Source organism: Bos mutus, chromosome 24 (genome assembly GCF_027580195.1).
Source record: "Bos mutus isolate GX-2022 chromosome 24, NWIPB_WYAK_1.1, whole genome shotgun sequence".
NCBI lineage: Eukaryota > Metazoa > Chordata > Mammalia > Artiodactyla > Bovidae > Bos > Bos mutus.
The window spans coordinates 43442442-43470065 of NC_091640.1; the positions used below are offsets into that span (position 1 = coordinate 43442442).

Consider the following 27624-nt stretch of genomic DNA (forward strand, 5'->3'; position numbering starts at 1 on the left):
AAAATGCAGTTTACGAGCTGTCAGATGTTCTCATGTTCCCTGGTCTGGGACCCCAGAACAACTTGCAGCTGGTCACGCGATCCCAGTGACCTGGCCTGAGACTCTGTCTCCTGGCTCCCTCCCACTGCTCCCCGTGGTACCCTGTTTCTCTGGCACCATCCAACAGACCTCGCCCTCCCTGGCCCCTCTGCCTGGAGGCTGCCCTCGTCGTCTGCTACACGGCTGGGTGTCTCCTGGAGAGGAAGGTGCTCCCCTGGGCACATCTTCAGCTGCTGGAAGGTGTGGCAGGAATGAGCTTCTTGGGAAATGACACACTTGGGGCAGGGCAGGCCTCTGCTCTCCTTCTTCAGAGCAGTTGCATCTTCGGGAAAGGTAAGAGGGCCTCCATCAGTCTTTTGGGGGATGGCGTGTGTCCCTGCTCAGTTGTGGGTTCTGTGACAGCCCCCAGGGCAGGGTGGCCTGGTGTCAGCCTCACTCAGCTGCCCCAGGGCCCCCATCTCCTCCAGCTTCTGACCTCCAGGCTGCCTGCCTCCCTCCTTCACATAGGTCAGTTTCATTTGGGTTTTAATTTTGGTTTCCAAATGTTGGTAATGTTTAAGAATTACTTAGGGGGCTTGTTGAAATGCAGATTTCTAGATCCCACCCCCAGATGGTCTGACCTGGGGAGCTGAGACCTGCCTGGTGCCGAGGAGGCCAGATCTAGGCCCGAGCGAGTGGCCCTTGCACAGACCTGCCCTTTTCTCCCTTAGGATCCAGAAGCACAAAAGGCTGGTTTACTACAAAGAGACTGGAGAGGCTCTCTGAGGGCAGGACGTTTGTTCCATTCTTCTGCTCAGATAGTCTTGGGGACAAGTGCCTGCCGCAAACTGAGAAGGGAATCTGGTTTTCGCCTTTGTTGTGTCCAGAGGCCGAGAGAGGTGAGGTGGAGTCACCTCATCTTCCATGTCCCTGCCAAGGTCTTGATGAGAATCTGCAGGGTGTCCATGGTAAGGGGGAGGCAAATAGCAGCTCCTCAGGCTGCAGTTCTCAGTCACAGAAGTGGCTTCTGGAGTGGCAGTCTTCAGTTATACCTGTACTTGCAGAAAGCCCCAACAATTAAATGTGTTTGAAACATTTTCTGCGTGTGATTATGTAGAGTCATGCACTTTCATTAATTTGATTTTTTTTTTTGCTGAGGTGTGTCTTTGTTGCTGCTCATTAGCTTTTTCTAGTTGGTGAGTGGGGGCTACTCTCTAGTTGCTGTGGGTGGGCTTCTCAGCACAGTGGCTTTTCTTGTTGCAGAGCACGAGCTCTGGGTGCATGAGCTTCAGTAGTTGTACATGGGCTTAGTTGTCCCATGGTATGTGGGATCTTCCCAAACCAGGGATCAAACCCATGTCCCCTGTATTGGCAGGTGGATTCTTATACAGTGAACCACCAGGGAAGTCCATGCACTTTTAAATCATCAAGGAATGCTTGTTACTTTTGAAAACTGTACTTGCAGCCCCGGGAAGCATATATATGTGTGTGCATGTGCGCACACGTGGCCTTGTTGCACGGCTGTCACCAAGAGGTGCTCTGTCTCTCTTGTTTGCAGGCAGCAGCACTGGGTCTCCTCCATCACACAGGATGGGGTTTGAGAGGAACAAGGACAGTTTTCTCAGGATCGTAAGAGTTTCCAAGGGCGGCCTACGCATGATAATTCACTTTCTAAAAACAACCTGTGCAGCTCGCGTGCCTCTGATGCTGCCTCTCTGCTCAGACCTGGCTCCTGCTGTCTGCAGCTCGAGAAGAGCACCCTCCCTTCACACTCGGTGCCCCTCAGCCTCAGCCCCTTCTTCCTTGGGGTCGGCTCTGGGGAGGTTGGGGTCGGGTGCCCCCAACCCCTTGTGAGTGGCAGTGTCCTGCGGCTGTGCTGGGGCCCTGGGAGCGGCTTGCCTTGGACTGTGAGTCACTCTCCCTTTTAAAGTGTTAAAGTATAGTCGATTTACAATATTGTGTTAGTTTCAGATGTACAGCATAGTCTTTTGGTTTTTTTGTTTGTTTTTGCAGATTCTATTCCGTTATAGGTTCTTACAAGACTGTGTCTTTAATTCCCCTTGCTATACAGTAAATCCTCGTTGCCTACCTATTTTTTGTATAGTATGTAACAAATTTACGGTTATCAAAGGGAAAGGGGAAGTGCAGAAGGAACAGATTAGGAGTATGGGATATAAACTAACTGTCCTTTCTGAGCTTGGGTTTAGGTCACCTGCAGATCAGGGCATTCTTTCCTCAGACTTTGTATTCTTGTACTTTTCAGGCTGAGTCCACTGCCACAGTGATTTCTGTTATTTTCTTTGTCAATTGCGGGTGTTCTGTGGCTTTGTGAACGGACTGCAGACGGGGATGTCTCCCCACCCTTCCACTCAGTCTGTTCTCCCTGTGCCCCAGTCTCCTCCAGGTGGGGGCATCTGGTCCCTTCCTCTGGCTTTCAGCTCTTGGCTTGACTCTTCCCTTCCTCTCCCCTCTCCCTTCTGGTCCTGGCAGCCACTGGAACCGGGAAGGTGGCTGATTGTTTTTTGTATTATGTCTTTTGGTTGTAATAATTTTCCTTCTCACAAAAATTTCAGTTATTTGAATTTCCCAACTGTTCGGGCTCTGGCTAAGTGGGGCTTAATTTCACCTGAGGATCTGAAAACTTGGTGCTTATTGACTATACTGTTGAAGATGCTGAGGAAGGGAGATATTTTGATAAGTCAGTAGATGCAAAATGTTATGCTTTCCAAATGACTCTTCCTTCTGGTCCTTGGGGGCTGAAGCATCCCTCCCACATTGCATTCTGCCCTGGGCTTCATTGTCTGTGACTAGCCTTGTGGGCTGAAGTCACTTCCTGATCTGTCTCCCCCTCTCCTTATCTGTATCATTCATCTTAGCTTTTACTGCTTTGTTAAAGGCAAAAGTAATGCACAGAGTGTAACTCTAAAATGTTTGGAAGCTATGCAGTATTATATTGTAAACCTGTATAAATTCTTAACAAAGTTAGTGGTTTGGAAGGATTTTCAGGAGAACTCTGTCTAAAAGGTAGTAAATTCCTTAAAATAACTGAACTTTGGCTTAAAACAAGGTCATTGTTTGGCAGCATTCATGTTTTTAAAGCTTTCCAGAACTCAGAGGAGGAAATGATTCTGAGACAGTGTAGTGATTAAAAAATAAAACTATAAATTAACATTTTCATTGTTTGCCAATGATCGATTTTCTTTCTTCCAACGTTTTACCCCACATTCTGAATAAATTAAACCATGTGAAGAACTAGAAGATTAGCTTTACTTTTTTTTCTGGTTGAAATTGGTTTTGCAGAAGTGGAAATTTGGCAGCAAGTATGGAAACTAGCAAATCAGTTTACAGTGTTCTTTGCTTTCTTTAATGAAACCTGAAAGACTGAGGAAAGACTCCATGGCATCAAACAAGAGAAGACTAAATTGTGTATGTTTTCTGAAATTTTATTTTTACCCTTAATTATTCAGTAGCATGTAGAACAATATGTCCAGATTCTAGTTGGCTAGTAGTTGCCTCTAAGTGGGTAGAATTTCAACTTCAGTAGTTATTTTTTGCTGATTTCATGGAGATGTTGGGAAATATTTTCTAAGAATAGTCTGAAATGACAAGGAATGTGGTAATTTAAGAAAAAACTGTGACCAAATGGAATATAAGCAGTTGGCTGAAAACCAACCACGTTGACCTCTAATGAACTTGACCTCTAATGAGGTGGTGGAACCATGGATGTATTTTCAGTTAAAATGATTAATTAACATGGGATTGTTGAGAGCATCTGTATTTCTTTCACATGAAATGGGGTAGATGGATGTTTCTTTGAACAATGGTTTCCTCATCAATATACGTTTTCCAGCCTGCTGCAGCTCTCGTGAGCGCGTCTCATGGAACGTGGCTTTCGTATAGTGTATCTGAGTTGCAGTGTCAGATAAACAACATGTTTGATTGACTTCTAAATAAAATGTCTCTCTTCATCCTTGGGCAGTTGATAGGTTTCTACACTGGGCCTGGCCCTGCCTTCGAGTTGATCTCCCTGTATTCTTTCACTTCCTCACTTGGGTGCTGACTTTCACTTTGCCCAGGTGGCCCTTCCATTACGCCAGCGGTGGCTCCTGTCACCTGAAGCCAACGTGAACATGCTGCAGTGTCACCTGAATACCTGCTGTCAAGCAGGTGCTCTCTGCTGAGGAGTCTGCTGATAGACTTAAATGTTGAGAATTACATGAGGCATTGTCAAGACTCAAATGATCTTGAATTTAGTTTGCTTCTTCATGCTGGTTTGGACAACTTTAGGACTTCCTGTTGGAGAAGGAAATGGCAACCAACTCCAGTATTCTTGCCTGGGGAATCCCATGGACAGAGGATCCTAGTGGGCTACAGTCCACGGGGTTGCGAAGAGTCGGACACGACTGAGCGACTTCACTTTTCAGGACTTCTGTATCTCTAGTTGCTATGGCAGAGGCTCAGCATCTGTGTGAATAAAGGTGGAGAGAAGCCCGCAAGACGATGGCTCCCAGGCCCCCACTACTTAGTCTACTGATGGAGACTGTGGCCACCACTGAGGGTGGAAGAGTCTGGTTTTGCCTATTTCCATGGCTTCAGCATTTGGCACAGGGCCCGGGTGTTGGAGCCTAGAAGCCCATGTGGAATGAAGGCTCTTCCTTCTGCTTGAGTCAAAGCCAGTCACTATGAATGTGCAGGAGCCCTGGGCCCACCACCCCTCTGACCTTGTCTCTGGGTCCCTTGTCCATGTTCACTGTCTAGCACCTGTCCTTGTTCGGGAACCTACCCCCAAGAAACTTGTGTCAAATCCTGGCCTACTTCCAGCCTCAGGGGGATGCGCCGGCTCATCCTGTCTGCTGGCACAGGCACCTCCATGGCACCTGCGGGCTGGATGCTGGTCCAAGGGTTAGGAATTTGGGTGGGCTTGGCTGCTCTTGGGTTGCTGCTGCCTCCTGCCTCCAGTCTCTTCCCAGTGTTGAATGTTCACTTCCTCTCAGGACCAGGCGCTTGGCTAGTAGGAACAGCTCTCTACCAAGAACTGGGTCTCTATTGGATGTTAACTATTAATATAGGTTGGTAAAAAACTGAGGACATTTTCATCTTTGGCTTCTGAAAACAGGTCTTGACATTGACATTGATGGGCTTGCTCATGTCTGTCCTGTTTCCCTTGTTACATTTTGGGTTTTCAGGGAACTAACAACCTAGGTCCTCCTCATTTTCTGAGAGTACATGGCAGGAAGTTTGGGATGTTATAACGGGTCTTCTAAATGCCACTGCTTCTCCAGCCTGCGTTGAACCTGCTGTGCGCTTGCCCGCCCTCCCCCAGCCTTCGAGGGTCCGGACTTTGGCACCTACACGGCCCATAGCATCTGCATTTGGATGTGAGTGAGGCTGCTGCACGGAGGACACTGGATGAGAGGCCCTTCCAGGAGGCACTGCAGGCCGACAGGGAGGCTCCAAGGCAGAGAAGGGCCTGATATTCTGCAGTCCTCATTACGCTTGGTGATCTTTTCTGGAAGCATTGGGCTTTGCCTTTTTTTCTTCCCTTGAGTTTGGAAATCAAGCTGCTGGCTGGGATGACAACTACCCCCAGAACAAGGGGACTGATGGGTGAAGGGCCAAAGGCAGGAAGATGAACAGTTTTGGTGGAAACAGGACTCAGACCCTTCTCTTTTCAATTTCTTATGCTGTGACCTCTACTCCAGCACACTTTGTGACCTTAAAGATATGTAAAGTGAAAGTTGGAAAAAGTCTGCATTCTGAGGGGGTCTGCTGCTCAGTCATGTTCAAGGGTCAGGTCAGTTGTAGCAGTAAACTCCCCATCTTGGACCAGAACATCATTTAAAGGAAGCCCGTGTCTTTTTTGATGTTTCCTTAAGGTGCTTTTACTAGTTTTGCCGAAAACTCGTGTTCTCCTCAGTTCAGTTGCTCAGTTGTGTCTGACTCTATGCGACCCAATGGACTGTAGTATGCCAGGCTTCCCTGTCCATCACCAGTTCCTGGAGCTTGCTCAAACTCAAGTCCATCGAGTCGGTGATGCCATCCAACCATCTCATCCTCTGTCCCTGTCTCCTCCTGCCTTCAATTTTTCCCAGCATCAGGGTCTTTTCTAATGAGTCGGCTCTTTGCATGAGGAGGCCAAAGTATTGGAGTTTCAGCTTCAGCTTCAGTCCTTCCAATGAATATTCAGGACTGATTTCCTTTAGAATTGACTGGTTTGATCCTGCAGTCCAAGGGACTCTGAGAGTCTTCTCCAGCACCATAGTTCAAAAGTATCCATTCTTCTGCGCTTAACTTTCTTTATAGTCCAACTCTCACGTCCATACATGACTATTGGGAAAACCATAGCTTTAACTATACGGACCTTTGTCAGTAATGTCTCTGCTTTTTAATAGACTGTCTAGGTTTCTGTTCTCCTAAGGCAATGGCACCCCACTCCAGTACTCTTGCCTGGAAAATCCCATGGACAGAGGAGCCTGGTAGGCTGCAGTCCATGGGGTCGCTAAGAGTCGGACATGACAGAACGACTTCACTTTCACTTTTCACTTTCATGCATTGGAGAAGGAAATGGCAACCCACTCCAGTATTCTTGCCTGGAGAATCCCAGGGATGGGAGAGCCCGGTGGGCTGCCATCTCTGGGGTCACACAGAGTCGGACATGACTGAGGCGACTTAGCAGTAGCAGCAGCAACTGGCTTTGAAACATTACATCTCTGTCTAGGCCCCGCAAGCTTCCATCTTAATGGCCTTTAAGCCTTGGCTGCACGTAAGCAAATAAGTGAGCACCTACATGTGCGTCATATGCGTGCGCGCGCCCTTGTGCGTGCGTGCCTCCTTGAGTCCCTGCGTACTGTGTGCGTCCCCTGTGTGCACGTCTCAGAAGCTCCGCCTGGCCGCCACTTTGGCTGTTCCGCGACTTCGCAGTACAGCGTTGCCCAGGTGGCTCTTTGGCCTGGTTCCCTCACAGGTAGTTCTGGCCTGTGTGAAGTTGAGCGATGGGGCTTTTGAATGTTGCGGCCTGAGGCAGTCGGGCCAGAACAGAGCAGAAAACTGTCCGGTTTCCTGTCAGGCCGTAGGCCGTTCTCTCGGAGAGGCCCGACCTTCCTCAGGAGTTGGCGTTGGCTGTGGGCCCGGCCTGTGCACGGGCCACCTTGGCTGGACTTGGTGGTGGTGGTGGCGGTGGGCAGTGAGTGGCACCATCCCGGGCCGTTTGCACTGGAACAGCTCAGCCCCGGGGAGAAGGCGAACATGACGGGGGTCCGGGGACCAGAAACCTGGTCCTGCGTCCGTTCGTCCAGCTGCCCATGGGCTCCTCTAGGGCCCGAGCAGTTGGGAAAGGAGTGGTCTTCTGCTTTCCTAGTCACTCAGTAACTGGAGCCTGCAGCTACTGCTGATGTCTGAGACCCTGACCACGAACGGGGGTCGTCCTGTACTCAGGGGCCCCTGTTCCAGAGGACCCACTGCCAGGCCTCATACCAGCCTCAGTCTTCCACTACGTTAAAGAGAATTCACCGAGGTTGTGCAAGTTAAGAATGGCTGTGGCTCTGCGTTCGCCGGTGGCCCAGTGGTTAAAAATCCACCTTCAACGCAGAGGATGCCTGTTCAATCCCTGATGGGGGGCTGGTACGAGGATCCCATGTGCGGGAGGTCAGCTAATCCCGTGTGCCGCAATGAATGGTAGCCGCACAGAGCAGTGAAGATCCCATGTGCTGCAACTAACGCCTGACCCAGTGAAAGTGAAAAGTGAAGTCGCTCAGTCGTGTCCAGCTCTTTGTGACCCCGTGGACTGTAGCCCACCAGGCTTCTCCGTCCATGGGATTCTCCAGGCAAGAATACTGGAGTGGGTTGCCATTTCGACCCAGCCAAACAGATATTAAAAAGGACGTGGCCCGTTCCTTGGTTTCTCCCGTCACTTGAACCTTGTACCCTTCTGTGCCCCCTTCATGTACGAGGGGCCTGGCGGCCTGCTCCTCTGCAGGGGTGCCTAGGCCCTGCTTTGCACCGGCTCTTCAGCGCCGCCCCGCCCCCAGCCGCAGCCTCTGCTTGCTGAGGTGGACCCATCCTCAGGTGCTCAAGCATCGGGGGTGGTTCAGGAGGACCGCTGCCAGACCTTGTGTGAGCACCTGTGCTTATTAATTCTCTTAAGTGAACCGCCCTCGCGAGGCTGTTTCATGGGCGGGGGCATGTTATTCATTCTCAGCCTTCTTTCTCTGAAGCATTGAGCTTTGTGTGGAGCTGTGCTTTGTGGGAAGAAGGAAAAGACCTGCACTAACTAGAGTTCAGGGTGCAGGGAGCTGGGTGTGTTCTGTCCTCTGGGCCTAGTACTTCTGCCTAAGCGGGGAGGATGGCTCCGTAACCCCTCGAGTTCCCTGCTGTGGGTCACTGGCTATTTTTACGTGTAGAGATAGGCCCAAGAGAGTTAGTTATGCTGAGAAGTGATGAGTTTATTGAAATTCTCTGCCTTGTTTGTCATGGAATTGGTGTTTTGAGTTTTTCTTGGCTTTAGTGTGCTCATTCTGCTGCCTAAGGGGTTGAGCACCAGGGATTAATCTTGGAAATAATGTTCAGATTTATTGAGTGATTTATGAGGGAGTAAGAATATATAATAAGATCCTGAATATAGATTTCGAAAGAGTATGGTGTGTTTCTGTGATGAAAGAAGTTTTAATTTTGTACTTTCTTTAGTAATTTAATGGACTTGAATGTTTTAAAATCTCCCGTTTTTTTTTTTTTTTTTTTTGCACTTTTTAAAATTTATTGGAAGGGCACGGGAAAATCTATACATATATGGGTTATTCACACTGATCTTCATTGCATTATTATTTATAAAGTTAAAAATAATTAACAGAACTGAGTGAGTGAAGTCGCTCAGTCGTGTCCGACTCTTTGCGACCCCATGGACTGTATAGCCCACCAGGTTCCTCCATCCTTGGAATTTTCTAGGCAAGAGTACTGGAGTGGGTTGTCATTTCCTTCTCCAAAATCGCCCGTTTTTATACTAGTCCTTTCAACATTTAAAATAGATACAACTTGAGTAACAATATTCTTTGTAATAAAAAAACTAATTTTAATCTCAAGGATAGCAAAAACTGGATGATTTATGCATTCAACTTTTAAACAGCTTAATGTCTTGCTTAAAAAAATTACAGATCATCAGTTAAAACGATGATCTTAAAATCAGTTAAAAAACGATCTTAAAGAACCTTTGAAATAGGCTGTCATGAAGTTGACAGTAGCGTTTTGTTTCAGATTTAGAGTCAGGGCATTTGACCTACACAGGTTTTTCCATTTTGGTTGGGAATGAATACATATACAAATGGAAAATTAAGAATGATTCTGACTGGAAATTTTCTTAGGGATTTTTTTTTTTTTCATTTAACATTCAGCTAATAGCTACATGCCCAAGAATTGGGAGGGATATCTGGCAAAAGTGGTAACTATGGAGCAGAACTACTAAGTAGTGACTCAGGTTCACAAGTAGAATGACATAACCAGTCCCAAAGAAACTGTCTATTCATGGTTTGGAGATAAGACATGATGCTCAGTGTCTTCCACCTATTTTGAAATTAATTTTGAGGCTCTGAGTTCTGCTTTGAAGGATTGCACAAACTCTATTGCTTTAGCCTTATTGTAGTAACCAGAGATGAACAAATCATAACTCTTTTAATTTGGCTTTCAGTTCTGTTCAGTCGCTCAGTCGTGTCTGACTCTTTGCAACCCCATGAATCACAGCACACCAGGCTTCCCTGTCCATCACCAACTCCCGGAGTTCACTGAAACTCATGTCCATCGAGTTGGTGATGCCATCCAGCCATCTCATCCTCTGTTGTCCCCTTCTCCTCCTGCCTCCAATCCCTCCTAGCATCAGAGTCTTTTCCACTGAGTCAACTCTTCGCGTGAGGTGGCCAAAATATTGGAGTTTCAGCTTTAGCATCGTTCCTTTCAAAGAACACCCAGGACTCATCTCCTTTAGAATGGACTGGTTGGATCTCCTTGCAGTCCAAGGGACTCTCAAGAGTCTTCTCCAACACCACAGTTCAAAAGCATCAATTCTTCGGTGCTCAGCTTTCTTCACAGTCCAACTCTCACATCCATACATGACCACTGGAAAAACCATAGCCTTGACTAGATGGACCTTTGTTGGCAAAGTAATGTCTCTGCTTTTGAATACGCTATCTATTGGTCATAACTTTCCTTCCAAGGAGTAAGCGTCTTTTAATTTCATGGCTGCACTCACCATCTGCAGTGATTTTGGAGCCCCCCAAAATAAAGTCTGACATTGTTTCTACTGTTTCCCCATCTATTTCCCATGAAGTGATGGGACCAGATGCCATGATCTTTATTTTCTGAATATTGAGCTTTAAGCCATTTTCACTCTTATCAAGAGGCTTTTTAGTTCCTCTTCACTGTCTGCCATAAGGGTGGTGTCATCTGCATATCTGAGGTTATTGATATTTCTCCTGGCAGTCTTGATTCCAGCTTGTGCTTCTTCCAGCCCAGCGTTTCTCATGATGTACTCTGCATATAAGTTAAATAAGCAGGGTGATAATATACACCCTTGGTGTACTCTTTTTCCTATTTGGAACCAGTCTGTTCTATGTCTAGTTCTAACTGTTGCTTCCTGACCTGCATATAGGTTTCTCAAGAGGCAGGTCAGGTGGTCTGGTATTCCCATCTCTTTCAGAACTTTCCACAGTTTATTGTGATCCACACAGTCAAAGGCTTTGGCATAGTCAATAAAGCAGAAATAGATGTTTTTCTGGAACTCTCTTGCTTTTTCCATGATCTAGTGGATGTTGGCAATTTGATCTCTGGTTCTTCTGCCTTTTCTAAAACCAGCTTGAACATCTGGAAGTTCACGGTTCACGTATTGCTGAAGCCTGGCTTGGAAAATTTTGAGCATTACTTTACTAGTGTGTGAGTATGGTTTCAGTGTGTCTGCCCTCTGATGCCCTCTTGCGACGCCTACCGTCTTACTTGGGGATGAGTGCAATTGTGCAGTAGTTTGAGCATTCTTTGACATTGCCTTTCTTTGGGATTGAAATGAAAACTGACCTTTTCCAGTCCTGTGGCCACTGCTGAGTTTTCCAAATTTTCTGGCATATTGAGTGCAGCACTTTCACAGCATCATCTTCCCTTATATAAAAATGAGTTTCATTCTGAGAGCATTCTCGTAAGTCCCATTTGTTTGTAAGTGCAGTGAAGTTAGCTTAGGTACCCACCAATTAGCTATGTAGAACTGTACTGTAATAGGTTTACAATACTTTTCACACAAGTAATATACAAAAAACAAGCACAAAAACAAAACATTTTTAATCTTACAGTACAGTACCTTGAAGAGTACAGTAGTACAATACAATAGCTAGCATACAGAGGCTGGTATCGAGTAAAAGGGCAACAGGAGTTACTGGTTGGAGGAGGTGGGAGATGGTAGAGCTGAAGGATCAGTGGCAATGGGAGATGGAGGGCAACCTGCAGTTTCACACCTGACGTTGCTGGAATGCATGTTTGCGTCTTTGAAAGTTCACACCTTGAAGGTTTTTATGTAGGGACTTAACTCTGTTTTAAAAAAATGTTAAAGACCTCCCATGTGCCACATATTCTTCACAAGCATGATGATACCAGGGTGATGGTGATTTGCATTCTTGCCCGCAAAAAGCTCATACTCAAATAGGAGAAATGAGTTTTTGCTTATGGACAGATGAGGCAGGTATGGAGAGCTGTTTTGATTTGGTAGTTGTATGTGCATTTAACATATGCATATATTATAAACTCCTATGTTTAATTAGTAAATATATTTACTGTTGCTATAAAACAAATGACTGTAAACTTAATAACTTAAACTGACACCCGCATGTTATTTCATGATTTCCATGGGTTGGGAGTCTGGGAATGTCTTAGCTGGTTTTCTACTCAGGATCTCAGAGATTGCCAACAAGCTTCAGCCCAGCTGTGTTCTCTTCTGGAGGCGTGAGTGGGGCAAGAATCCACTTCTAAGCTCATTTAAGTGAGCAGGTTAAATTGTAGCTGTAGGTCCTTGTAGCTGTAGATCTGATGTCCCTGTTTCTTTGCTGGTTGTCAGCTGGCGACCATCCTCAGTGCCTAGAGGCCCCTGTGGTTCCTTGCTGTGTGGCCCCTCACAGGCCCTTCAGAGATGATTGCGCATTTCTTGCGAGCTGCAAAGGGAGTCCTTCACTTTCTATTAATAGTAGGCTGACATGGAGTCTTAAATAGTGAAACCAGATCAAGGGAATGACATCTCATTGCTTTTGTCATGTTCTGACAAAAGCAAGTCACGGATTCTGCCAACACTTATGAGGAGGGAATTATGCAAAGGTGTGTCCCCAGTGGCAGTCACCTTAGAATTCTATCCACCACATACATTTCTGGTTATTCCACTGACTTCTGTTCCCAGGAAATCAGCATTTGAATCCCAGGAAGACTGACAGGAGCAGTCTCAGTTGAGGAATAAAACCATCATCAAAGTCAGAAGTGGGTTGTTTTCTTCTCTCAGTGAGTAGAAGGCAGGAGAGAGTGTAGGTTCACAGTATTGGTAGGAAGGAGTTACATAAAAATAGAGGGGTATTTGGCTTGTGTGTTCAGGGTGAATGTCCACAGGAATCTCACAGGGTACTTTGGCTGGATACAGTCATTTTTTATTTGAATGTCTTAGTCTTGACTGATCACTCAGGAGTGACATATGGCAGGAACATGCTTCAGGCAGCAGGTTTCCTGCTGCGGCACACAAGCTAGACAGATGGTGGCTTATTCACCCTTGGACAGGAATGTAATCCCACACGTTGGCAGGCTGGGTGCTGAGAGGTGCCTGTGCCATTTGAGACAGAGCTGACTGAGTTGACCTGGAACTGCTTTGTCAGGCATTAGGTGGTCACCTGATGTGACCTGGAGTGATGTGAAGGACAGTGTGCTCATCAAACTGGGAGGAGGATGCTGGTGACAGATCGTGTGAACTGGAACTAGACAGTCGGGAGTCTGTCCTGCCAGCAGGGTGGAGGGCAGAGGTGAAGACAGCCTTGAAGACACAAATCTTGGAAGTGAGCACTTCAGCAAGGTCTAAGCATAGGTCATTGTTGCTTCCACAAAATTAGACGTGTTTCAGCGGAGGAAAAAGGTGTGGTCTGTTTCCTTTATAATTAAGGATCAGTGATCCATGTGGTTGACAGATACTTTGGGTTCATAAACTACAGCCATATTTAGGATCTCTGTAGTTAAAACCTAGTCCAATAAAGATGTTGTCCAGTATATATGTTTGCGACCCGTCATTGAAGAAAAGGCCTGTGACTTTGAAGAAACAAGTCTGTGTCCTTTGATTGGAGACTGAGAACCTGATGGTCCTGTGGCTGCTGAAGAGCTGTTTGGGGGAGTTTATCCCCAGTTCATGCCATGTACCCCAGACTGTGTGCTGAGGGCTTCTCTCTTCCTTCTCTCTATTATTTGATGCTTGTTTTATTCATTTTGGTGTTTGTACCTTTTATTGTGACAGTCCTCTAGTATTTAAAAAATTTTTTTTCATTTACTTCTAGCTGAGCTGGGTCTTTGTTGCTGTGCAGGCTTTTGTCTAGTTTCAGCGAGCAAGGGCTGTTCTCTAGTTGCCTTGTGCGGGCTTCTCATCCAGGGGGGTTTCTCTTGTTGTGGATCACAGGCTCTAGGGCGCACGGGCTTCAGTAGTTGTGGCATGCGGGCCAGTAGTTGTGGCTCCCAGGCTTTAGAGCACGGGCTCAATAGTTGTGGCGGGTGCATGGCCTTAGTTGGTCCATGGTATGTGGGATCTTCCTGGGTCAGGGATTGAACCCATGTCTCCTGCATTGGCGGGCGGATTCTTTACCAGTTAGTCACCAGGGAAGCCCCTAAATGGGCATCTTTTAAAAAAAAATTTATTTGACTGCCTTGAGTCTCAGGTGCGGCACGTGGGATCTTGGTTGCAGTGTGTAGACTCTAGCTGTGGCAGGCAGGCTCCAGAGTATGGGAGCTCAGTAGTTGCATTGTGCAGGCTTAGTTGCCCTGCAGCATGTGGGATCTTAGTTCCCCGACCAGAGATTGAGCCCGTGGCTGCTTAACCACTGGACCACCAAGGAAGTCCTTTCCAGTATTTTTTGGAATTTGGGGAAGGGGATGGTTCACTAAGGGAAGCCAAGAAATGATTCACTGAAATTCTTTATTTTTCCTTTCAGCAATTCAAGCTCCACGTTGGTAACATCAAAGTGCTCTCTCCTCATTGGACCGTTTTCAGGAACTGACATCAGTTTTCATATAGCTTAAGCTTAAAAAGGTGAGTAGAGCTTGAGACTCTTCTCTTTGATAATGTTTGTGAAGCAGAGCTTGTCACACCACTGACTGTTACGAGATGGTGTCTCTCTCAAGAATGTGGTCCCAACTCCGAGGTGCAAAAACTATTAATATCTTCCCAGTGTAACTGGGATTGAAGGAAAGTTGCATGGTATCAGATTAAATGGGACTTTTTCTTTTTTGTTTAATACCCAAGTATTACCAAATATTATTCACAGTGGGCTGTTAATGTATATAAAATATTTCTAGATTTACTAGAATATCTGAAGAAAAATAATAATCTTGCTATTCAATTTGTCTTTATTGCTGTGCTTGAGCATTTAATACCCAGATGTTTAAACACCTTTAAGATTGGTGAGAAGTGGGATTCTTTCTTTCTCATTCTAAATTTTTTGTTTTGCTTGGTTTCCAACTTTGTAAAATGGAAATAATACTGGAGTTGCCGTGGGACGTGAGGAGCCACCGTGCTTCCTACAGTACCTGGCGGGTAGTGCACTCAAAACGGCTACTGTAGCAGCCAGTGGGCAGGTTTTCCTTTCTCTGTGTTGGCGTGATCTGTACTGTAAGGGGATGTTGACCTCCTAATCTGCTGTGTTTGTTCCTGTGTTACTTCTTAAGGGCGGGGTATGAGTGGCCTGACCTTGGTGTATCTGGAAGTAGGAGCTTAGGTGACACATGTGTTTTGATCACCTCTGGACCTCCTCAGACCCAAAGCTCAATTCAGAGCCAACCCCCATGGGGGACAGTCAGTGAAGGTGCCTGGAAGAGGGGACTGTGGTGCCAGGAGCAGCCTACCTGCCTCAGTCTGCCTCTTCACCTTTGTGTGCCTCTGTTTCATCGACTCTTAAGTATTTTAATGATTCGTCTTCTCCCTAGTTCTCAAGCTGTGGAGAACTTCAAATGAAGATATGAGACTCTTTAGGAAAGTAAAAAAATTCTATAAAACATAAGATTCTTTTCCCCCTAAATTTTTATGTGCCAGGCATGACTCATTGTTTATGCCATATTCCTTGCTAGAATGTAAGCTTTATAAGGGCAAGAATCTCCCTCCCTCCCACTTGTTTTTTCCTCTAGGACTGGAAGTGGTGCCTGCTAGCTTGGAGTAGTTCAGTGAGCCTTTTGTTAGATGGAATGATTGATGGAGAGTCTCTCAGAGCTTATGCAAACCTTCTTATTCATAGTGGTTGTTGGAAACAGATGAGGCAGTTGGAGAATCAGGAAGGATTTAATGTGCTTCCTTACTGAGGCACACAGACCCTTGGATTTACATGGACTTTTCACAAGTTGGAAGCTTCCCGAAACTGAAGGTGCTCAGAAGCATGCTGTACTTAACAGACACTCTGAGTCAGTGTGGCTTGCAGTTCCTATGTAGTTCTTTGCTGAGTGGATTTCACCATCAGGGATCTGCAAACATGGAGCCCATTTGGTAGTCTCCCAGGGCGGGGTACGCTTGCATAGGTGCACTCAGGCCGAGGGCCTTGTGGGTGGTCAGTGACCGATGGAGTACTTCTTGTTCTCGAAGTTCTCATTACCTGCCAGGCAGTGTGATGTTGGCAAATCCCTTACCTTCCCTGACATGGGGAGAGTTGCTGAGGTGCACTGTTTTTCTTCTACAATTTGGCACACTGACCACCAGCTTGAGGTGGAACGTAGCTCGTTTCCAGCAGAGCTGTAGAGAGTGTGGGCACAGTGTGGTTTCTCATTGTCATCTCAGATGTAGACCTCTTTGACTTCACCCACCAAAACCTGGAACAGTTTTTAAGTAGAATTTTGCTGGGTAACCAAACACACCACTGGACTAATTCCCTGTGGAGTGTGATTCTGTGATTGATTTACAGAATTTTGACAGAAGTAGAAATTCTTGCAAACTACATAAGTACCCAGTTTTCTCCCATATATGGAGTTACCTCATTCTGTCAGCTATTTTAAGCAACTTTCAGAATTGGTAATGGAAAACTTTTTCTTGACTACATTACTATATATGGATTTTAATTAAAAGTAAAGCTGTATTGCTCCTTCTGACTACGACAGGAGTTAAGAGCAAATTCCCATCTGCAGAACTGCATGTTGCCTGGTGCAGTGTGGCAGCAGGTCGGTGCAGTACAGGTCATTTCTAGGCACATACTTGGATTCTGAGGTGTTGTAAGAGCTTTTATCTCTAAGATAGGTTCTCACAGCTGACTGTCCTGGAGTTTATTCTTGATCTGTCACTTGTAAAATTGTGTCCCTTGAAGCTCACAGCTGGACTGGGACACATTCCTGCATGCTGATGGAATGGACTGGTGGCATTACCACAGTGCTCTATCTGCTGGGCTGGGACAGCCCAGGGAGGTCTGGGCTTTTCATTAACTACAAAATGTGCTTGTTTTACTGTACAGTGCAATTTTTTGGACTTGGTTTTAAAATCAGGTCGAGTCCCCATGTCTGGGTTGTTATTAAACGTGTTTTAAAATTTAGACCTCCTTAATAAATCTGAACACAGGTGCCTCTTTGCCATATCACGTCTATAAGGTATAGCTGGAAACACGACCTTTGGCCCAAATTCTGTGCTTGCTGCTTTCACTCACTTTATTTTTTATACTCTCCTCCGCACCCCCCACCTTTAGGAAACCCTAACCCCTCTGAGACTAAGGTCTTCTTTTCTTAATGTAGGATAATAATTGTTTTGTGGAATTACTGTGAAGATTCTTAATTTAGCATTCAGTGCATGGTCAGAGCTTGATGAAATGTCAGCTGTTGTTTTTCATCCAAATGCTAGCTTTTACCCAAGGACCGTGGCTGTCTGGGTCAGAGAAAGAGAGCGGAGGTGGATCTTCCCATCCGATTTCAGGAGTAAGAGGTGTGCTGAAGAGTTCCATGAGGTGTCTTTCTGGAGCCAGGAGGGTGAAGTGCTGGAGCCCTGGCTGAGCACAGAGCTGCTGGGATGGGGGTGAACAGGTCATGAATTGCAGTTTCTTGTACCTTCTCCTGTCCTCTTCATGAGACGTAGACATGGTCAGCTTTCAGCACTGAGAAGAAAGGTTCAGACGGGGACGTCCCACTTCTTATTTTGGTTTCCTTCAAGGTCCCTAAGGTATGTGAAGTGGATGATGAGGACCAGGGAGCCAAGTGGAAGTTCCAGTGTGAGACGTGTGGTTGCAGTGGGGACGTGCTCTAGTAGTCAAAACATGACTGTAGATATGGATGATGCAGCCTGACCTGAGCTTCTGTCTTTGTGTTACATTTAAACTTTCAGGCTACATCAGAGAAGATCAGTAGTGTTGGGAGAAGCATCACCTCCGAGTACAGGTTTCTGCTGTTCACACTGTCTGAAGGAATGCTTACTTTCTCCAGATGTGTTTTTGCCAATGTCCAGTAAAACATATTAAACTGTGGAAGGTTTATGCTGGGGGTTCCCTAACTTGAAGGAGGATTTAAACTCTGCCTCACAGTTAGGTTGGGGTCATTCAGAAGCTGCACCAAGACATCCTGGCTCTGTGAGGAGCCAGGCAATCTTGGCTGTTAGGTTGGGGTCATTTGGTGCCTCTCTGGCCTTTGAGGTTGTCATCAGGGGAGGTGACACCAAGATTCCCAGTCGGGGGCGGGTGTCCTAGGACAGATCCTAGGTAGACTAGGTCCAGGGTCCCTCTTGGCTTGTGAGAGTTTCTGGGTTCTCCAGGTCTCATTCAGGCTCTCCCACCTTCCGTGTTCTTCCTTCCTTCCCTCCCTGCCCTCTCCCCGCCGAGCCGTGTGTGCAGCATCAGGGGACTCGGGACTCAGGTTTGAGTCCCATCTCACTGCTTTCCCCTCATTCTTCCACTTGAAGGTGAAGAGTGGCGTGGAGGAAAACTACTAGAGTTCAGCAAGGGCACCAGGGATGCTTTATGGTAAGAGGAAGACCCAGCAAGGCAGAGGGGAAGGCCAGCAGGCAGACACCACTTCTAGAAGCTGGGAGGAGAGTCCTGTTGCCTTGGCCATCTCTGCCTGTGGCCTGGGAAATTGAGCATTTGCTCTGCCTGGGCAGTGGGTGCTGTCCTTGTGTTGTTAAGACTAGACTATTTTCTCATCAAGTAGACATTCAGAAAAACACCTTTATGTTTTGTGTTAAACCAAAACACACAACAACTTCGTCAGTTGATGCCTAGCACAGTGTCAAACTGCTAAAAAGCTAGCAAATGTTACACCTAAAATTTTTCTGGGGAGGTAAAGGTGGGGGGTGTGGAGGAGAGTATAAAAATAAATCTTTTAGAGAATCTGGGTTGCTTAGTGGTGTGTGTATTTTTCCATGGTGGAGGAGGTTAGAAATAGCATTACTTTTTATGGGTTTCTCAGCAGCAGCTCAAAGATTTGGCTTTGTGGGCTTGGTCTGTGTGTGTGGGTGAGGCGGCTCCGGCAGCCTGCGGGGTAGAGGCAGTGCCTGTCTGTCTGCACCCCTCTGCCTGCCCGCCCGCCCCCCCCACCCCCACCCCCGCAGCTATCACCCAGATGAACAGTGCTCATGTGTGAATGTGATCTCCAAGGTTAGGCTACTGTGGGGACCTGTCTGTGGCAGCAGATGCTGCTGGAGCAGATGGAGCCTCAGCGGTCCCACAGAGTCACATGGGTGCATGTGTGAGGGCAGGTGCCAGGCGTGGGTGCTGTGATCTGGGAGACATCCTCTGGGGGTGCTGTGTGTCTGCTGGCTGGACCTCCTAGTCCCTGTGAGCTGGCCTCTCCTTTGAGCCTTAATCTCAGCACGGTGCGCAGGCCACTCCTTCAGAAGGGGCCCTCAGGGATTCTTGAAATTTGTTAGAGTTACGTAATTCTTACAGATGGAGGTGGGTCTCCCAGTGTTTCTCAGATTCAAAGCAGGAAGGAAATGGAAGGAGGTAGCCACTGGGACCGAGATTTTTAACCCCCAGGGGACCCAGGAATATGTGAATTCTTTGAAATTGTGCCTGTTACTGTAGAGACGGCCAGGGCTTTGATGGGATTCTCAGTAAGATTTTGATCTCCGTAAAGGTGAGGTAAAGTTCAGTTAACTTGGAAAAGTCATTTTGGAAACGTAGTGAGTGTGGGGAGAGGAGGTGTTGGCAGGATGTCCGCTTATACGTTGTGTGGCAACACAAGAGGGGACCCCCATCTGCTGGGGTTTTTCTTTGTGGGCATTTTTCTTGAATTTTCCATAACATTGTACTGGGAGTGGTTCCTGCCAAAGTCCAGTTGCCAGTGCTTGGTTACCTTTGCAAGCTTGGCGCTTGGGAGGGAGCCTGGCTACTTGCTCATCATTTGGGGTCTCTGTGGATTCATCCTGACATTAAAAAAAAAGGCAAAAAACTTTTACTAATTTTTTTTTTTTTCCTTTCTTGGCTGTGCTGGGTCTTTGTTGCTTCCCGTGGGCTTTCTCTAGCTGCAGTGAGCAGGGACTACTCTCTAGTTGCAGTGTGTAGGCTTTTCATTGTGCTGGCTTCTCTTGTTGTGGAGCACATGCAGGCTTCAGTAGGTGTGCCTCCGGGGCTCTGGAGCATGGGCTCAGTAGTTGTGGCACACAGGCTTAGTTGCCCCTTGGTATCTGGGATCTTCCAGGACCAGGGATTGAACCTGTGTTCCCTGCATTGCAAGGTGGATTCTTAACCACTGGACCACCAGGGAAGCCCCTTGGTCCGATGTTTAATCAGCAGTTTTCCCCTCTTTCGCTGGGTCTGTAGTACCATGTTCTCTACAGTTTTTCTGGAGACTCTCGGGGGTGATTATGATAGGCCAGCAGCTGTCAGCGGACATGGAGGAAACCTTAGATGACAAGTACTTCACCTGTACTTCCACAGGTTGCTGTAGCTTTGGCACTGCTCAGTGGTGCCTGCTTCTGCACGTTCTGTCTGAGTGGCCGGTCACCTTGAGGGGACAGGATCAATGGGGAAGCATGCCGATGACTTGCAAACACAAAGTGTTACAGCCGCCCCAGGACTATGTGGGCGAGAGTGCCTCAGCCAGGATGGGAGTGGTACCCATGTTGACTGGGCCGCACGGTCCACTGGGAGCAAAAGTGTTTGTGTGGAGTCTGTGAGTGGAGCTGGAGAAGTCAGGAACATTACTCGGGCACCTCTCTTCCGGAGCAGAATGTCGGGGTGCCCTGGAACCAGGGCGAATTAGAGCAGGCAGGACTTGTCCCGAACATGACCTGCGTCTGTGCTTGCTTTTTAAAAGTTCCACAGCTGCTACCTGAGATGGAAGTTCTGTTCTGTTGTAATATTTTACCTGAGCAGTTACATTCTGAGAATAATAATGCTGTGGGCTCTCTTGAGTTGTCTGCTTGAGTCGATTCCCGATTGCCCAGGGCAGTGATTGGGCGGGCATTTCTGCTTGCTGGGTGCCAGTCAGGCAGCTGCCATGTCCTGTCACCTCATTCTTCATCTCTGTGTATCCCTGTGGACTTTGTAAAGATAAGAGAATCTGCTCAGGTTCTTAAGTCATTTGAGAAAAGTTTTACGGGTCCAGGTGGGTCTGGGAAGTATTTTTTAGTGCTTTGCAAGATATGAGAGTGCTTTCCAGTTGTCATTAAGAACTTGTTGTCACTAATGAGTCTGAGTGAACTCCGGGAGTTGGTGATGGACAGGGAGGCCTGGCGTGCTGCAATTCATGGGGTCGCAAAGAGTCGGACATGACTGAGCAACTGAATTGAACTGAACCACTTAGTATTGTGGTATTTAAGTCAGTTACCTAATTTTTAATCTTTAACTGGTTCTCAAACATTCTGCTGCTCCCTTTTTTCAAAAAATGTGGTAGAAAATATGTAACAATTTGAAACACTGTGCACTGCTAGTGGTAATGAAAAATGGTCATGCTGCTGGGGAAAACAGTATGTTTTAACCATTTTATTTATTTATATTTTTTTGTTTTAACCATTTTAAAGTGTACAGTTGAGTGGTATTAACACATTCACATTGATGTGCAGTTCCATCCCCAGAATTGGCTTCATCTTGAAAGCCTCAAGCTCTGTTTCCATCAACCACTGACTGCTATCCCCACCCCAGCCCCTAGCATCCAGTGTTCTGCCCTTTGGCTCTTGGAACTTGATTGCTGTAGACCTGGCACTGGTGCGATCATGGAGTATTTGTCATTTGGTGACTGGCTCACTTCACTTAGCATAGTGTTCTCAAGGCTCATGTTATTGCAAGTGTCGGAATTTCATTCCTTTTTAAACTGAATAATATTCCATGGTCTGTATAGAGCACATTTTGTTTATCCATTTGTTTGTCGATGGACACTTGGGTAGCTTCCATCTTTTGGCTGTTGGAAATAGTGCTTCTGTGAACATAAACACCTCTTCAAATCCTTGCTTTCAGTTCTTTGGATATCCTCACTTAAAAATAAAGTCTTAAAATTTATTTATTTTTTCCAAAATATATTTTTAAAAGCACACTGTCAATTAGACGCTATTGTTATGGAGTTGCTAAGTTGTGTCAGACTTTGCGATCCCATGGACTGCAGCACTCCAGGCTTCCCTGTCCTTCACTGTCTCCTGGAGTTTACTCAAACTCATGTCCATTGAGTCAGTGATGCTGTCCAACCATCTCATCCTCTGTCACCTCCTCTCTTCCTGCCCTGAATCTTTCCCAGCATCTTTTCCCAGATCCAAAGAATCAGCTCTTTGCAGCACGTGGCCAAAGTATTAGAGCTTTGACTTCAGCATCAGTCCTTCCATTGAATATTCGGGGTTGATTTCCTTTAGGATTGACTGGTTTGATCTCTTTGCTGTCCAAGGGACTCTCAGGTGTCTTCTCCAGCACATAGTTTGAAGGGAATGGCAAACCACTCTAGTATTCTTGCCTCAAGAATCCCATGAACAGTATGAAAAGGCAAAAAAGACACCATTAGGAATCCAAAAGAAAGATATACTTAAGTATGGAGGTGATCTGCTTACAGTCAGCTTCCCAGGTGGCACTAGTGGTAAAGAACTCATCTGCCATTGCAGGAGACATAATAGACTCAGGTTTGGCCCCTGGGTTGAAAAGATCCCTTAGAGGAGGGCACAGCAACCCACTCCAGCATTCTTGCCTGGAGAATCCCATGGCTAGAGAAGCCTGGCAGGCCACAGTCCATAGGTTGCACAGAGTTGGATGTGACTGAAGTGACTTAACACGCACAAACAGAGTTGGGAGCTATCCTTTGTTATCCTATAATATTTTACAGGTAATATCATTTAATAATGATAATTATACCAACAAATCTCTTGTAAATGTTCTGCTGCTGCTAAGTCGCTCAGTCGTGTCCAACTCTTTGCAACCCCATAGATGGCAGCCCACCAGGCTCCCCGGTCCCTGGGATTCTCCAGGCAAGAACACTGGAGTGGGTTACCTTGAGTGAAGCATTATTCTTTAGACAAAACTCCAGGTAGGGCCATCTTCCAGGAAAAACCCACCTGGCCTACAAGTTGCTCTTGTGTTGTCAGGGCTGCTGCTAAGGGAAACTGACAAAAAATATGAAAAAAAAAAAATGGAAAAATTGCAGAATTTCTGGTCTGACTCTCTGTTTTTCCTGAAGATTGGAAACGTAAAATTGTGGACTTTTGTGGATAATAGTGCATTAAGAATTCCACAAACTCTTTACCATAATGATTTACAGTGATCTTGTGCAGTAGGAAGGCTTTCGTGTGGCAGTAGCAGCTCCCGCCCTCAGGAGCCTGTCTTCAGGGCAGGGGACACCTGGGCAGATCAAAGGTGATGTTCGTGGTGAAGTACAGGGAGTTGTCTCAGTCTTGGCAGACCTGGGCTTCACAAGGGTGTGAAGATGCTCTGTCACCAAGACAGAAAGCTGCTGTTGGAAGAGGAGCAGGGGGACATGAGCAGGGTCACGACCAGCTGTTGGTGATAAAGTTCATCTTGTGCCCACCTCAGAGCTCCAGCTGTGTGTTGGGCCCTCTGAGGGGCTTGGGCTCAGAGATGGCTGGGAAACAGGCCCTGCAGCACAGGGGGTCTGATGGAAGAGACCTGCAATCATGTCCCTGGTTGCAGTCCACGTTGCTGTGTGCTCAGCATGTGCTGCCGAGGGGACCCAGGCACAGAAGCCTGTGTACACCCCTCATGGAGATCGTGACACGTGAAGTGGGGCCTACAGCACGCTGTGTGTCTGCAGGTGGACACGTGCAAGGAGAGAGCGTTCTGGGCAAAGGCGGAGGCTCAGCGAGAGGCACAGCCATGAGAAGGTGAATATGGCTGGGGCTGAGGTGGCTTGGGAAGGAAGGTGAGAAACAGAAGGCTGGGCAAGAAAGTGGGGGCCAGACCCCAAGTATCTAAATGTGTGTAGGTTGTTATGTGGTAGGGGAGACCTTTTGGGGAAGAAGGTGTCATTAGTTAAGGAAGTTGGGTCTGGGAGCTGTGGGAGGGGTGAGTGGAGGGAGAGGCAGAGGCTGAGAAGAGCAGCCCAGAGAAGGGCGAGGAAGCTTCTTAAGGCAGAGGTGAGACGGCCTGAGCAGGCTGTGGTGACAGGAGAAGGCCTTGTGGCAAGAGGCCATGAGTGTCCAGTGAGAGACACAGAATGACTTCGAGGCTTGGGTAAGTGGGAGACAAGTGAGCAGAGACAGATGGGCTAGGAGGTGGGGATGGCTCAGCATGAGACCCCTCACTGACAGGCGGTGCGAGAGGCTGGAGGTCAGTCAGGCCACAGGCTGAGGCTGGGTTGGAAGAGGGATCCGGGGTTGTCAGCATGAGACACACTCACCCCAGAGACACCAGACAAATCCAAGGATAGGCCTCCTGGAACGGGTATAAAGACAACAGATACGTAACTTGCTTTGTATTGTTACAGTGATGAAGGTCGATTCTGTTGTCAGGTTTTTGTCTGTTTCTCATGAACTGTCAGAAAACAGACATCGAGCTTTAACATTTAGTGCTGTGTATTATTTTAGCTAGTCATAGTCACACAGCCTTAGAGACTGTCCCCTTGGCATTCCCATTATTCCTAGTATTTCCTGTCTATACCTGGATGCCTTAGGCCTGTTCCAACTCACAGTTACTCTTGTATACATCATCTCAGAAATCACCCGAGACAGTGCACAGTATCATCAGCCTTCAATTTGGATGATTTTGGCCAGTGAACTCCTAATTTCAAAATCCCCTAAAACTACTCAGAAGTACTTTTAAGAATTTCACCCCATTTGTCAATGAGAACTCAGTAAAGCTGGAGGAAGAAGAAACTCACCTCATCTCTAAATGTAATTGGAAAGACTTCACTGATGATGTTCTAACATTAGAAATTGAGAATACTCAGAAACTTTGCAGTAACTCTTCTTTCACAAATGCGTTTTAACGAACATACTTTATTAACGTGCTACCAAAGGTAAGGATAAAATGGGGCTTGTGTTCTGTATCTCCTGGGTTGGCTCTGATAAACAAAGATGTGAGAAAGGAACCCTTGCTTATCTTTGGAAGGTGGGTGAGGGAGTGGGGATGTCTTTTGAATAAAGAAGAATGCTTGTTACTTGCTTGTCTCATGTCCCGGCTATGAAGACTTGACTTTATTGAGTGAGCTCTTAAATTTTCTGCACCATCTGCCATCACACTGTGGAAGGGGCACCCAAATTCTTATTACTGTTTTCATTTTGATCTCATGTGAAACTGAGAAATGTGTATTATGAGGAGTGGACTTAACTCCGGGTTAAAATCAGATGATTGAATATTTATTTCAGAGAAAATGCTAGTAATTAATATAAACCTCTTGCAGTTAAGAAAAATTCAAAGAAGATCAATTAAGTAATACCGATGTCATTGATTCAATGCAGAGAAAATGGTAAAAACCTGTATCAAAGGAGGCAGAGAGATTAAGAAAAAATGTACCTGTATAGCTAATATCAGTTTAATCAGTTGAGTTTTTAGAAAATCTAATACAGACCAAGAAACCATCAGATAAATGACTAGTTACTATCACTGTAATCTCCAAAATGTTTACTCTGTTCCATGAAGGGAGTAGAAAGGGAATAATGATCAGTTTATATTTCTCTCACATTTTGAAGTGAAGATTTACTTCTGTAGCAATTCGAATTTTTTATAGATGAAACATACTGAGTTTTACAATTCCTCAATTGTATGTAAGTAGAATATAGCGCAGAATAAAATGGACAAGTACCCTGACCTCAATTTCCGATGACTAAAAAGATTTTTTTTAAACCATCTCTGTCATTAGCCGAAATCACATCAATAAAGGTCTACTCCATATCTGTTTAAAGGACAAGGGTTTGTTGAAATGGAAAGATTTATGTGGCCATCCATATTAGCATTGTTTACACTAAAACTGTCTTGAGTTTACAGCAGAGGAAAGTTTAATTGATGCTAGTAGGATCCATTATACAACTTTGTCTATTTCACACTAAAATATTGCAGAAATAGTAACAGTTTTAATAATCTAAAAAAAGGATCCATAAAGGAATCAGTCAGTACTGTGACTGCACATGAAAAATGCTTTAGAAACCATTGCTACAAGGTGAATTGAAGGTCATAATAACACTTCTGGCAACCATGGTGACAGTAACAAAGCACTAAGACTCACTGACATAACTGTCCTGCTTAGAAGCATTTAAGACACCAGCTAGGAAAAAGTGAACAAGTATGGAGATTTGGCAGAAGAACTGAAACGCTGGAAAACAGCAGCCACCACTTCGGCATTTTGGCAGGTGGGGGCTTCTAGAAACACAATCAGCCCTCATGAGGAACTTGGACTCTGTTCTGCTTTGCGACAGTTCAGGATGCTGTGCTGCCTGGTATTTTCTGCATTATGGTGAGGGTCCCATCACCTGAACTGTTTAGCAGTTCCTTTAAATATACTCTGAGCTTGCACTATAATATATATTGTATATATAAAGAAAGTCCATTCCAGAGTGCATATTGATAACTTCTCATAGGGACTTAAATTATATCCTGTTGGGACTTCCCTGGAAGCAGGGGATACAGTTGGATCCCTGGTTGGGGAACTAAGATCCCCATACTGAGGGGCAATTGGAGAGCCCACTCACCACAATGAAGACACAGCACAGCCACAAAAAATCACATTCTGTTCACTTTCTCCTTTGTCCCTGTCATATGATGGGTAAACTGAGGATGGGAGAGGACCTGAGATGTGCCCTGGTGTCTGTGAGGACTCTTACAGTGTTAGAGGGATCATAGGTTGCAGCACATCGAACTGTTCAAGGATTCATAAATGTGTAAGTGTATGTAAGACTTAGTTCTGTTATTTGTCTAGTTCCCTAATCACTTACTTCAAACCCTCTTCAGGAATGTTATCTTTGATTTACAGTTGAATGAAAAACATTGACTCCGTCTTTTGGGAACTTGAGTTGTCAGTGGAGAAAGCATAAGTAGACCAGGATTGAGAGTTGTTAGTCGTCCACTGTAACACTTTGCAAAGGGAAAGACAGATGAGGTGAAACCATCTGGGCTCCATCTGTCTCTGTCCTGGAGAGTGCTGTTCACCTGCAGACCTACCCAGTCCTGAGCCACTGGAATGGCTGCAGAGATAGTTACAGAAAGAACGGATGGCTTTCAACCACAAGATGAAAACTCTTCCTTATGAAGTTGGGTGCTTGAGCTTCTCAGGGTGAAGAATCGTGCTCAAGAACAGGCTTCATGTCACCTCAGGAAGAAACACCCTCTGTCTAACCTTTTATGAGAGTGTTGGGGTCATGGTGGAGGTCCAGCCTCTTCTGGGCGAGCCACTGCGACATTCTGTGTGTTCAGTTTAGGACCACAAGATTGGCTTTTGGCCCTGTGTGTGTCCAGTCGTGTGGTTCTTATGCACTGGTGGACGTGATGGGCTCATGCACTGGGTGGGACTGTGCCCCAGGGGAGTCCTCGTCACTGCGTGTGGCTGTAGGAGTGAGTGAGGTCCTGACAGTTAGGATGGAGGCGTCCATTTCTTCCACCGATCATCAAACCGCATGAGTTTGTTTCCTCATGATTCTCAGCAGCCTTAGTCCCATGATCCTCACAGTTAGAGGAGCTGGGGTCCTTTCTTCTTCTTTTATGGAGAACTCCATAGAAAAGTGTTAATACTTGAAGTGCTTAACGTGTTTAGCTTGTAGTCAGTGTGACTGGGCCAAGGGGTGCCCACGTTAAATATTTCTGGATGTGTCTGTGAGAGTGTTTCCAGATGAGTCAGACTTAGTAGATGGCCTCCCTGCTGTGGGTGGATGTCGTCCAGTCCATTGAAGGCCTGCAGAGAGCAGAAGGGAGAAGAAGGGGGAATCTTGCCCCTTTGCTTCCTGCCTGCCTGCTTCAGGTGTGATATCCTGCTCTGGGCTGGTGTTGACATTAATGGTTCTCAGGTCTTCGACTCTGCCTCTTCTCAAGCCTTTGA

At 46.3% G+C, this 27624-nt stretch overlaps 1 protein-coding gene across 15 annotated transcripts in view; it reads left to right on the top strand.

The window, feature by feature from the left end:
- LDLRAD4 (low density lipoprotein receptor class A domain containing 4) overlaps positions 1-27624 on the top strand; it is a 170084-nt gene that overhangs the window by 21289 nt on the left and 121171 nt on the right. For 14 of the 15 annotated variants that reach the window (XM_070361769.1, XM_070361775.1, XM_070361772.1 and 11 more), the window contains one exon: positions 14208-14305. The gene's annotated coding sequence lies outside the window, so the exon portion shown is untranslated. Of the gene's footprint in view, positions 1-14207; positions 14306-19166; positions 19303-27624 lie in introns of those variants that run through there. The other variant, XM_070361765.1, reaches the window with a different exon arrangement.